Raw genomic sequence first — 12,101 nt, 5'->3', positions numbered from 1 at the left:
CCCCTGCATTTAAAAGACCCCCAGGTGGCTCAACTGCAATTAGGGTCTGAGAACCTGTGGTACCACCCTGACATTGAATTGCTTAAGTTTGGGCTATAGTCAAGATAATTTAAATAGCACACCCTTGGGGTTTGGATAAATAAAACATGGTTTTAAGCGTGATGCTTAGTGTTTTGATGATTGCATTATATGAAGACTTGTTATTTCTTTTCAATTATTGGGACATTTGCACACTTCTAAATCTCCAAAGATCTCTGACTGTGTGGGTTCTGTGGGCTCTGAGCTTTTTCTAAAATAGACTTAAAGGGTTCCAGTAAGCAATCCAACCTTGAATGGCTGGAGAAACATCTCCATGGAAACAATCAAAAAGATTCCACCCAGCAATATTGGATTAGGATGAAAGAACATGGCTTCTCTGGCGTACACAGCAGATTCAAACTGGCACAATGGGCATTTGGCTTAATTAATTAAAGACCAAATCATGCCAGGTGGCCAGCCTGAAAGCTGAGGATGGCCAGGGGAGAGGGGGCCGGGGGCGGGGGGCAGAACTCCCCGCCCCGAACCGGTTGCACATCTCTGGAGAGCGAGCTCTGCCAGCCTGAGGCTCTGTGTGGGTCCGTGTGTGCAGCTCAGCCCATCACCTCCCCTTGTGCTGGAAACTCACCCCCCCCCACCCTGATTACTAACCTCACCTTTGTACAAGACGATCTCAGACACACACACACACACACACACACACACACACACACAGTGTTTCTCCTCCAACACATTTAAGTAAAGACACGGCCTTAGACCCTGAGAGAGTCCATCCTTGCACCAAATCTGTTACCACTTATTTTTACCAACACTATGTGCGTTAACTACCTGTAATGGTTTGAAGAATTAAATGGGTCCATCGAAGCGGACTCGGCTGCAGAAGCTGTGAAGAGCTCAGGAGGATGCTGGCCTGAGACAGAGTCGGAACCATGCCTGGGGGGCGGGGAGACGGGGTGGGGAGGGCACCCAAATGACTCACGATGCGTCTGTACAATCTTAGGCAGTTTCCTTGGGAATATAAGATTTCTATTTCTGTATGATCACAGTTTCATTCTAATGCTTGGAAATATGCACGAGGCCTAAAAAAAACCTCCAAGACCATTTTTGAAATTCTCATCTTAAAACGATCGCCTTAAAACAGAACTCAGACGACGGCAAAGGAGCTGTCAAGGCGTCTCTGCATTTTCCCAACCCCCTTTCGGGGTGGACACTGCTGTTCTCAGAAGCTCGTCCCCGATCCTTGGGGACACATGGCTTCTCAAGCATGACAGTGTGGATGTGGATTTTTAGAAATTTTTTTTCCAAAAACCTCGCTTTATTGGCCATGAAACCCATTTGTCGTAAAGTCCCTGTGTACAGGAGAAAACGATACTCCATCCCTTTAAGTTTTAATGTTTTTATTCATTCCTACCTCCTTCTTGTCCTCTCTGTTTTCATGATAAGATCTGGCAAATACAACCTTAGAGCAAAACATACAAGACGGCCGACAAGCAGGTGAGGAATGTTAGAGATGAGGGCCCCCTCGGCCAGGGCAGAGAGGCAAGGTTAATGCTGGCCCGCAAGGGCTCTGGAGACCCTGCACAGGGTCTCCCTTCCTCATGGCTCGCTTAATCTTTTTTCCATAAATAATTTAATGACAAAATAGTACATGCTTGTGGTTTAAAAAAATTGGAGGGTATGGATAATGAAAGGATGAAAACAAGCAGCCTCTGAGATCTCCCACCGTGGTAGTGCTGTCGAGGCTGGAGGGTGCACCTCTCACCCTCCCTCTCTCAGGTCTCTGAAGACAGAGTAAGATGGAGTGCAGGAGGCCAGGCCAGGCTCACCAGCCCCCTCCTTGTACCAAATTCAATGCCCACCTTTCCACTTTTCCCAGGCCAGGACTGCCAAGCTTACCTTCCCTCTTGAGCCTCCTCTCCTTGGCTTTGGCCCCGTCCGGCTGTCTTGGGTGCTTCTCAGTTCTCTGAAGGTTTCATGGGTGGGTATTCCCTTTCTTGTCCTTTAAATACACTGATGCTCCTTAGGCTTCAAAAGTCACCCCACAACTACAAAGCATTTCACATTCGCTTGAATGGCCACTGTTTATAAAATGGAAAAAACTACAACTGTTGGAGAGGATGTGGGGAAAGAGGAAGACTTCTTCACCGCTGGTGGGAATGTGAAATGGTGCAGCTGCTGTGGACGGCAGTGTGGTGGTTACTCAGGAAGCTAAGTGTAGACATGCCACATGATCTGGCAATCCCATCACTAGGTGTACACTCAGAAGAACTGAAAGCAGGGACGCACACAGACATTTGCACACCGAACTTCCAGTGACATCGTTCACAGCTGCCAAGACCCAGAAACAACCCAAGTGTCCATCAACTGATATGTGGCTAAACAAATGTGGTCCGTGCATAGGATGGAACATTATACAGCAGGAAGAAGGAACGAAGTCCCGAAGCAGGCGACATATGATGGAATATTATTCAGCAGGAAGAAGGAACGAAGTCCCGAAGCAGGCAACATATGATGGAATATTATTCAGCAGGAAGAAGGAACGAAGTCCCGAAGCAGGCGACATATGATGGAATATTATTCAGCAGGAAGAGGGAATGAAGTCCTGAAGCAGGTGACAACATGGATGAACCTCGCGAACATTGTGTTTAGTGAAATAAGCCAGAGCCAAAATGATAAATATTGTATGTTCTCATTAATATGATCTAAATATAACAAGCAAACTCATGGAGCTAGAATCTAGAATCTAGGTTACTAGGAGACAGAATGAGGGTAGGCAATGGGTAGCAGATGCTTAATTTGTGCAGAATTTTTAATTAAGTCGATTGTAAATGTTTGGAGATAGGGGTGATGGCAGCCCAATATGGTGGATGCAATTAACAGCGCTGAGTTACGTGTGTGAATGTGGTTGAAAGGGGTGGTTTAAGGCCGTGGATGCCACTAGAAGGAAAGCCAGAGAGTGAAGCAAGGGGCCATAACACAGTGAGCCTGTCGTGGACAATGACCAGGGTTCATAGTGCAAACATAAGAATGTTCTTTCATGCGCTAGAATAGATAAATATATATCACGATGACAGATATCAGCAATAGGGTGACATATAGGGAAAATACACCTAAAGCAGGCTTGGACTACAGTTAACAGTGATATTGTACTATCCGTTCATCAGTGGTAACAGAAGTACCACATCAATCCTAAGTGTTGATGATAGGGGTATAAGGGGAACAGGGTTTTTCTTTTTGGAGGAATGAAAATGTTCTACAGTTGATTGTGGAGATGAATCTACAGCTCTGCAAATGTACTGTGAGCCATGGATTGCACACTTTGGATGGGTGGTGGGGTATCTGACTATATCCCAAAACTGCTTTAAGGAAAAAAAAGTCTTTCCACTGACAACCTGAGATGACTCGACCTCTTGGATGTTCCCTGCTCCATCCCCACCTCCCGACTATTCAGGGCAGCTCCCTGGACCCCTGCAGAGGCCACCCAGCAGGTCTTCCAGCCTGGGGCCTTCAGTCCACCCCCACCCTGGAGCCAGCCCCTTAGAAGGCAGCTTGGAAACCTCTAGTGTCTCCTCGCTGACAAGGTAAATGTTAGCACATAAGTATTTGGTGATGGGATGATTTTCTATTCCATGAGAAGTGTTGCCAATTTTAATGAGTGGGAGAACAGACAAGCCATAAATTAAGATGGGCCAGTCCTTACCTGTCTCTCCCACTGTACATCAAGCCACCCCCAGTTCTTAAGTCCTCCCAGTATGGCACGTTGAGTGAATGAATGAACCTGGGGGCCTGAAAGAAGGGGACTGTCTCAATGCTGAACTTTCGGTAAGTTTTCCAACCCTCTCAGCACCTTTATCCACAGAAGGCCAAAGCCCAGGGAAGTGAAGGCAGCAGCCTCCATTTACGCTTTACCTGGACCCTAACTTAGGAGCTGCTTGATTTGCACCACCAAGCTTCCTCTCTGGACTGAGCCACGAGCCAGACCCACAAAGCTTTGGCAGGTGGGCTCCTGAATCTTGTGGATGGAGTGGAGAGGGAGCCTGACCAGGTGTGGAGAAGACAGTGAGGGTAGCTGAGGTACACAGCCTCCCCTTCCTTGATTGCTAGGATATGCTGGTGCAGACCTCTGAGCCCGAAGAGCAAACTGGAAAAGGGGCTGACTCACCAGGTAACTGAGCAGAAAAGTGCCTTCATTTAAGAGGATGTAAGTGGCTTCTGTGAACACTGCAGAATTGAGCTCTGCACAAGCATCCCTGCATCCTCTGGCTAAAGAGGAAGAAAAAGAGGCATTCATTGTCGCTCCTTTCTAGTTCACTGTCCCAAACAAAAATAAATCCTAAATGAGCAGCTCCCCGAAAGAAAAGTTTGTGCTAAATTGTTTAGGACTGGGCTTGCATTTCCCTATAGAATCAATGTTACAAAATGGAGATACAGTTCCCAGGAAGCCCACAGATTTCTATTTAGCTGATTATAATCACAAGGTTTCTGTTGGAAAATAAAACCAGAATTCCATCAGGATAGAAAGACTCTCTCCTCTGCAGCCGTCTGCTTCTCTCCTTCCCTCCCTGCCCCAGTAACCCATTTGTTAGGCTGGGGACGAGAGTGGATGCCAGCTCTGCCACTGAGGGGATGGGAGGAGGGCAGGAGTCAGGGCTGTGAGTTAGGGCGACCCCCCGCAAAGCTCGGCGGAGGCGTGACGGGAGGGGTGGGGGTGGGGCTGGGCATGGGTCAGGGCTCCGCAGCTTTCCTCCACCCCTAACTGGGGGATTCACCTTTTGCTCAAATTAAGTGGACCTTGATCTAAGGGCAAGCAAATTTTCTAAATAGTGAGAGTTCAGTAAAAAAAAAAAAAAAAAGTATCAATTTCAAATGCATTTGGGCTGTATTATTGAATGATTTGCAGAAAACAGAAGCGAATTACAAGGACAGAGCTCTATGTTGCACAATATATGTTTAATTTGTGAAATTAGGATGGGTATGTCCGCGGTCTCAACCATGTGGAGAGGCTGCTGGCATTTAGTGTGCAAATGCCAGTGTGTGTGTGTGTGTGTGCATGCATGTGCATGTGTGTGCGTGTGCAAATGTGCATTGTGTGTGTTGGGAGAGCAGGGCCAAGATGCCATGTGTCCGCAGTGTGATGCTTCACACACTAGAAGGTACAGTCCCGCCCCAAACCTGCCCTGCTCCAGTGCTTTCTGGCCTCGCCCCTCTGTTGACACTGATGATTTATGACCACTGCTTATGGTTCACATTTCCTGCCCAGGAACACGCCCGCCCGTAATGCTCTTAGGAAACATTAGGGCCATTTTAATTGCTGAGGCATTAATTAATCAAAGGCGAATGGTCCCTAGATTACCTAAAAAACACAAGAGCTGTAATCCAACCGCCTCCCCGGCCCCAGAGCAGGGTGTTGGGAACCGGTTGGCCCCAGGCACAGAAAGGCAGCATCCCTGGCACACTAGCAGCTGCTCACTTGGCTTCTGCAACCCCCTGGCCTGAGTGTGGGCCTGAGAACAAAGGTGGGGTGGGGAGGGGAGAGACACTTTCACCATGCAGGGCCTCCTATCACCAGCCAGAATCCCAAGAGCTTGTCAGCGAGCAAACACCCCACCCCACAGACATTCACCCCTCCCCTCCCAGGGCAAACGTGTTTAAAGTCAACATAGTATTTATTTCTCAGTATAATAATTATAACAAGTATAAAACCAATTTTAAAATTACATATAGAGAGCCACAAGAACCAACAGAGCCCACACAGCCAGAGAGCTCTGGGGAGGCATATAGAAGATGCCCCCAGGGAAGCCATTGAAGAATCCTGGGGAGAAAGCTAGCAGACATCACCATGTGCCTTTCCAGCTGGGAGAGAAACCTCGAGTGTCATCAGCCTTCTTGAGCCAAGGTATCATTCCCTGGATGCTTTATTTTAGACATTTTTATAGGTTTGCCTTAGTATGGACATTTCATGTCCTGCGACATAATAAATTCCCCTTTTTAAAAGCCATTCTGTTCCTTGTATATTGCCTTCTGGTAGCTTTTACAAACTAAAACAGATTTTAGTACCAGAGAAGTGGGGTGCTGCTGCAGTTTGCAAATACCAAAAATGTTGGAATGGTTTTTTAAATGGATTAAGGGGAAGATTCTGGAAGAGTTGTGAGAAGCTTGACAAAGAAGGCCTACAGTGTTTTGAAGAGACTGTTGGTAGAAATGTGGACTCTAAAGATACCTCTGATGAGGCTCTAGACAGAAATGAGGCACGTGTTACTGCAAACTGGAAGGAAGGCGATCCTTGTTCTAAAATAGCAAAGAATCTGGCAAAATTGACTGCTGATTTTAGATGGAAGGTAGATTTTTAAAAGCCACAAACTTAGCTATTTAGCAGAAGAAATTTCCAAATTAAACGTGGAAAGTATGGCCTGGTTTCTCCTTGCAGCTCATAGCTATAGGAGAAATGTGACAGGAAAGAGATAAGCTGAAAACCGAACTCTTGGGTACAAAGAAACCAGCAATTGATGTTCTGGAAATTTCTGGGCTTGCAGAAAGTGAGACCCCAGAGAATAGTGTCCTGCATGAGGATTTGACCAAACATGGAGGCTGTCAGCCATTACAGAACAAGCCAGGATTGGAGATAGACTTATCCAGGAAGGATTTGTGGAAAGTCCTTTTGTCTGACCGGCACGATCCCAGCGTATGGCATAGAAAACAACAAGAGTGTTGTGGGATCTGTATAAATGGAACAACTGCCAGCTGGACAAAAAGGAGCAAATTGGAGGAAAAATAATTTCACAGGCAGAACTGTGGAAGCTAAGGAATAGTCAAGAAACCTCAGACCAGAGAGCCAGGAGAGCAGGCCCGCCCAAGCACTTGCAGGGGATGATTTTGCCCCAAAGGCAGAGGGTGGGCCTTCCACCTCCTTGCAGGGGAAGAGTGGTGCCGCCTCAGGCCTTGGAGAGGGTGCAGCACGTTCCTTGGGGTTTGGGGAGAGCCTGGCTGCCACCACATGGAGGGGTTGAGCGTGTGCCCCGGAGATGGCAGAGAGCCTGGGTGTAGCCCCGATGCTTGGAGCAGGTGGAGCCGAGAAAAAGGTGGTCTCCCCAGTGTCCCCCAAGGTTGCATCTGAAGAGAAGTGGGTTGCTGACATACCCTTGGAAAGGGTGGGACTGCTGCTTTCTAAAGCCCCGAAGATAAATGACTCTCTGACTTTGAAATCCAACTCCTGTAGGAGTTTGCCCTGCAGGCTTAAGGGGTCCAGTGACCCCTGCGTTTCTTCTAATTTCTCCACATGGAAATGGGAATATGTATCCTATGACTATCCCTCCTTTGTATGTTGGCAGCAGATAACTTGTTCTGAGTTTTACAAGTCCAGAGCCAGAGGAGAATTTTAGGACAGACCATTTCTTAGTTGACTTTGATGAGGTTTTGAACTGTTTCTGACTTTGTATCATTTGTATTGTTACTCAAATGGTTTAAGGCTCTCTGATATTGTTATGGAATGAATGCATTTTGCATTTGGAAAGAACATGTCTTTATAGGGTCCAAAGAGTGGAATGTGCCAGTTTGAGCTATTATGTACCCCAGAAAAGCCATGTCCTTTAATCCTCATTCAGTATTGATGGGAGGAATCTTCTTGATTGTTTTCATGGAAATGCGGTCACCTTTGATGAGATGGATTAGACATATGGAGCTGCGTCTCCACCCATTCAAGGTGGGGTTGCTTACTGGAGCCTTTTAAGAGGGAACCATTTTGGAAAAAGCTTTACAGCAACAGCCCACACAGCCTGATTCCTTTGGAGATGCATAAAGAAACGGCCCCCGGGGAGGCTGCTGAAGGAGCCTGGGGAGGACGCTAGGTCACCATGTGCCTTTCCAGCTGAGAGAGAAACCCCAAATGCCATCTGCCTTCTTGAGCCAAGGTGTCATTCCCTGGATGCCTTAATTTGGACATTTTTATAGCCCTGCCTTAATTTAGACATTTTCACAGCCTTAGAACTGTAAACTGGCAATTAATAAATTCCACTTTTGAAAAGCAAAAAAAAAAAAAAATTACATACAGCAAATCATTAAATACAACAGAAATTCTGAATTTTAGTTACTGGAAATCCAAATTACTCAAATATGTTCAGTATCAAAATAAAACAGATGCACACTTAGCTCATATATGTTCATTATCAATCTAATAAAATAGATGCACACTTTGCCTATGTGGAGATGAAATTCTTTGAGAGCCCATGCTTTCCAATATCTTTTCCTATGGAAATGATAACTATATTTGCTAATTTTTTTTCTTGTGATATTTTAAATTTCAAGGAGTTTTTAAGTAATTTTAATTTTGAGAAGCTGCGTTCCACTGTTCAAGCTGGCAAAGTTTCATGTAGACAAAATAACTCAGAAATGAATCCAGCAAATTACAGCTTCAGGTCTGCCACGACGCTACCCTGGCAGCCAAAGGGTGATCGCTGGTTGGAATTCATGCCTCCTCGTACCATGGAAGGGAACAGCCAACCGCCCCATTAAGATCTGAGGTGTCACACTGTGTTAGAACAGGACCCTCTGCTTCCATCTGCTGGACAACGGTGGTAACAGATACGAAAATCCATAATCTGCAGCGGGAACGGGGCCTTCTTCGATGGGGCTCTTTGAACCGTAGCTGGACATGGTCCCTAGAAACAGGCCACATCCTTCCTCTGGATCCCAGCCAAAGAGTGAGCAATCAGCTCCATCCTGGCCAAGCCAGCACCTAACGGACACCTCTGGACTGTTCACAGAGGGCAATTTAAGAGATTATTTAGGGCAATTTTTACTACAGTTGATTTTCCCCTTACTTATCCCTCATAACAGTGACCCTGTTTCCCCAGCATGCTTAGTCAGCAGAAAATATGACGGGCTCTATTATATATAAATGGAATAACATCAAATTCAAGAGCAAATATGAGCACAAAAGGGAAGCTGTGGAACTACACGAGCTCTGACTTTTTCCCCCAGCCAATTTCAGTTTGCATGGGAAAACTAGCTGTCTATGAAGAGATTGGGTTTCCCTTCCAGGACTGCGGTTGCCAATGGGAAGGGGCTGCCTAGTCAAGGACTGCAATTTCTGCCCCTCTTCTCCACTCCCTCTTACAAAGACATTCAAGTCCAAAGACAAGGTCAGTATCCAAGGCTAAAGACCGTGTTGAGATTGGAGGTGTAGTTGAAAGGCCAGATCCAAGGTTCAGTCTAGTCTGATCTTAGGTTCAAAAACCAGGAGCAAAACCCAAGGTCTACTTCCAAGTGTCCAGGTCTCAAGGCTGAACCCAAGGGCCATAACTATTTTTGAGACCCAAGTCACATCTAGGCCCACATCTGAGGTCAAGGGTCAAGGGTCAAGGTCCAAGATAAAAAGTTCAGGATTTAAAGTAGAGCTCTTAAGTTTACGTCCTTATCAATGTCCAAAGACCAAGTCAACTCTCAGGTAAAGTTAAGCTCCAGTTCAGTGGTAGAATTCAGTGGTAGTTTAGTGGTAGAATTCTTGCTTGCCATGCAGGAGACCTGAATTTGATTCCGGTCCATGTACTCCCCATCCCCCCACCCCCCAAAATTCAACAAATGGTGCTGCATTAATGGGATAGTCATATGCAAAAAGAATGAAATGTGACCCCCACCATACAGCAGGTCCAAGATTCTGGTTGAATATCCAGGACCTGGTGCAGGTCGAAGCTCAAAGTTCAGGCCCAAATTCAAGATCTAAAGTCTAGGCACTGTGCTGACAGCCAAGGTTGAGGATTAAGGTTAGGTCCAGAATGCTGGGCAAATCTAGGTCAAAGACTGAAGTTTATGGTGGTGATCCAATGTCTAAGGTCACATCCAAGTTCTAAGTCTAAGTTCTGAATAAAATCCAAGGGCTGAAGTCCAAATCTCAGTGAATAAATACAGTTCCAAGGTCAGGTCCAATATCTAGATCTTCGTCCAAGGCCCAGATACAATATTTATGGCCAAGGTCAGGTCTAGGTCCATATCTGAGGTTAAAGGTTCAGGTTCATGGTATAGCTCAAAGGTACATTTTCAAGATGAGGTCCTGGTTCAGGTCAAAGTTCCAGGTGAAATGTCAAGTCCAAGGTTCAGTTTCTATGTCTAGCACCAGGTTGAGATCCAGGCTCAAGGTCAAGATCCAAGTTCATGTCCATGTCTAGATCTGAAGACAAAGGTTAGAGGTCCAAGTCCAAGGTCCAGGTCCAAGGTCCAGGTCCACGGTCTGGGTCAAGATCTGAGAAGGACTAGCTGATGTCCAAACCTGCTAGCGACATACAAGTTCTGGATCTAGGAATGAGGTCCACGTCCCAGGTACAAGTATGAGTTTGGAGGTCCAGGTCCATGGTCTAGCTCAAAGGTCCAGTTCTCAGGTCTATTTTGAAGAACCTAGTCAAAGAACAGGTCTAAGTTTCATCTCAAATCCAGGTCTTAGGTCCAGGTCCAACATCTTAGGTTCCAGGTCCAGGTCCTCAGTCCAGTTCCAAACTATGCGTCTAGATCCAAGGTCCAAATCCAGTGTGAATCTCCAAGGTCAGATCGAGATCTAGGTCTAGGTCCAAGGTAGATTTGTGTGACCTGAATTTGTCCAGTTCCTTGTATATGACCTTAGAGTTGGAACCAGATATTGAATCTGGACTAAGACATAGGTTTGGATCTGGGCCTTGGATCCCAGGCCTGCACCTTGGATGTGGACTCCTACTCCTAGATGTGGACCTTGGACCTTGGCTTTGGATTTGGACATAGACCTGACCTCATCTCAGACATTGGGATTTGACCTTGGAACTTATATTCACATTTATCTAGATCCTTGGACATGACCCTCAGCTGGAACTTGGACCTGGACCTTTGACTCAGACCTTGGATCTTTACTTGTGTCTTGGACCTGGATTTGCATTTTAATTCTCCATCTCTAAAAAGATGTTGTCCTCTAAAGTGAGTAGTTGGAAGTCTCAAATATTCCACTATACAGAATCAGGCTTGGTGTGACACTGACCAACGTCGTATGGGCCAGCTGGGGCATGTGATGGAGAGGACGAAACTGGCTGGTATGGGCCAGGGGACATCATGGGGCTGAGACTGGGTATATGATCACTGGGTTTTGAACATGAGAAGCCAGGTCTGGAGCTGCTAAGATAAGGGTGCTCAAAGGGAAAGACAGCAGAGGTGGTCCCTGAGAAAGAGGACCAGGCAGAAGAAAAGGTAGTGAGAACTACATGAGACCTTCAACTTCTTACATTTTGGGGGCAGCATCTTTTCCTAAGACTGTTTTGATCAAGTTTTGCAGGTTGAATGTGTATAGTTTATAAATGGCCCAGTTCTGATTCTTATGTGGTTGGAAGATGCTTAGCTGTGGCTGTACTGGGCAGGACCTCTACAGAGGCAATGCTTTCCTCTGGAGTTTTCTAGGAGTTCACCCTTCTTGGTTCCATTTGGTGGCTAGTCTTGCTTCCATGTGAGTCTAGACTTCCAGTAAGGTTTGACTTGTTACTCTGTGCCAGTGCTTATCCACGAGAGCTTTGTCGTGACTCTAATTTTCTAGCTCTCCTTCTGCAGTTGTACTTCTCTGGATCAGGACCTGGCATTTTAATGGCCCTGTCTGACTGTCAAAGGTCCAGGAAGAGAACTACAAAGACACATTCTCCTCTAGCTAAGCAGCAAGGCATTTCATTGAAATACTTTTCAGACACCCAAACCTCCCCACTCTGGCTTTCAAGAACATGGCTTGGTGTTAGATGACCTTCCCAGAGGAATGTCAGTAAATAAGTAAATTTCCATAGTAAATAAGACCAAAATCTCCAAGGAGATGTTTAATGAGGGCCTGGCATCAGTGAGTCTTTGTGCCATTTGAATTTGCCTTCCCTTTGTTCTGGACTAAAGATGCCTTTATATCTCCTTTGACTTTCAAGGTGATGGCAAATTGAGGTTTACTAATAATTTTAAAGCATAAGCTAAAAGAACAGGTTCAGCTTCTTCAGCTCCTTGTCCAAAGACATCAGCTAACATGCATTATCTCTTTCTTCACCAGGTTTTTAGGCTTCCCAGGTTTTCACACATAGTCCTTGGGG

The sequence above is a fragment of the Tamandua tetradactyla genome, chromosome 17 (assembly GCF_023851605.1).
Source record: "Tamandua tetradactyla isolate mTamTet1 chromosome 17, mTamTet1.pri, whole genome shotgun sequence".
In the NCBI taxonomy this organism is placed as follows: Eukaryota; Metazoa; Chordata; class Mammalia; order Pilosa; family Myrmecophagidae; genus Tamandua; species Tamandua tetradactyla.
This window is presented reverse-complemented; position numbering follows the sequence as displayed.